Raw genomic sequence first — 1,752 nt, forward strand, 5'->3', positions numbered from 1 at the left:
GTGACACAGTGGTTAAGAATCCACCTGCCAGTGCAGGAGACACAGGTTCAAGCCCTTGTCCAAGAAGATCTCACATGCCACAGAGCAACTAAGCTCGTGTGCCACAATTACTGAAGCCCACACGCCTAGAGTCTGTGCTCTGCAACAAGAGAAGCCACCGCGATGAGAAGCCCACGCACCACAACAAAGAGTAGTCCCCACTCACCACAACTAGCGAAAACCCACACACAGCAACGAAGATCCAACACAGCAATAAATAAATAAATAAGGATTCTCTTTGTCTAACTTTTGATAGTTTGATTATGATGTGTCGAGGTCTGACTCTCTTCTTGTTTATCCTACTTGGAGTTTGTTGAACTTCCTGGATGTGTATAATAATGTCTGACATCAAATTTATTCTGTTTTTTTCAAATCCTCTTTCTGCCCTTTCTCTGACTCTTCGTCTGAGAGTCCCATTAGGCATATGTTGGTACACTTAATGATGTCCTACAGTCTCTAGGGCTGTCTTCATTTTTCTTCATTCTTTTTTTTCCTTTCTGTTCCTCACACTGGATAATCTCAATTTACTAACTTTAAAGTTCACTGATTCTTTTTTCTGCATGTTCAAATCTACTATTGAGCTCTTCAAGTTAAATTTTCATTTCAGTTAGTGTACTTTTATCTCCAGGATTGCTATTTATACATTATTGTTAACTATAGTTCACATTAGGTATCCAGAACTTATTCATCTTATAACTAAAATTTTGTACTTTTTGAATAATATCTCCCCCTTTTTCTTTTTTTTGCGGTATGTGGGCCTCTCACTGTTGTGACCTCTCCCGTTGCGGAGCACAGGCTCCGGACGCACAGCCTCAGCGGCCATGGCTCACAGGCCCAGCCGCTCCGCGGCATGTGGGATCTTCCCGGACCAGGGGAAGAACCCATGTCCCCTGCATCGGCAGGCGGACTCTCAACCACTGCGCCACCAGGGAAGTCCTCCCCTTTTCCAATCTATTCTTTTATGGCTAGATAAGTCTGTGTTCTAAAACCTTTGTTTAACCACAAGTCACAAAGATATTCTCCTATCTTTTCTTTTAGATGCTTTATAGTTTTAGCTTTTAGGCTTAGGTTTATGACTAATTCAGCATTAATTTTTATATACGATGTGAGATAGTTGTTAAGGATTTTCTATATTGATATCCAGTTGTTCTAGCATAATTTGTTGAAAAGATTTTCCTTTCCTCATTGGATTGCTTTGACATCTTTGTTGAAAATCAAATGATTATATGCGTGTCTGTTTTGGGATTTTTCTTCAATTCTATTCATCTATTAGTTGATCCCTATAACAATACTATGGTGCCTTGATTATTTTACATTTATTGTAAACACTGAATTCAAGTAATGTTAGTCCTCCAACTTTGTTCTTATTTTGCAAGATTGCTTTAGATATTCTAGGCCATTTCTGCTTCCATACAAATTTTACTTCTTTTTTTGTTTGTTGGTTTATTTGTTTGTTTTGACGGCACCATGCGGCATGGGAGATCTTAGTTCTCTGACCAGGGATCGAACCCACGCCCCCTGCATTGGTAGTGTGGAGTCTTAACCACTGGACTGCCAAGGAAGTCCCCATACAAATTTTAGAATGAGCCTTTCAGTTAAAAAAAAAAAAGTCTAGCGGACTTATGATTGAGACTGCATTGAATCTATAGATGTTTTAACGATATTGAATCAGCCAATCCATGTGATTAGGAAAAGCCCAATCCTCCTCAGGTG

The sequence above is a fragment of the Neophocaena asiaeorientalis genome, unplaced genomic scaffold (assembly GCF_003031525.2).
Source record: "Neophocaena asiaeorientalis asiaeorientalis breed wild unplaced genomic scaffold, Neophocaena_asiaeorientalis_V1.1 scaffold206, whole genome shotgun sequence".
NCBI classification, from domain to species: domain Eukaryota; kingdom Metazoa; phylum Chordata; class Mammalia; order Artiodactyla; family Phocoenidae; genus Neophocaena; species Neophocaena asiaeorientalis.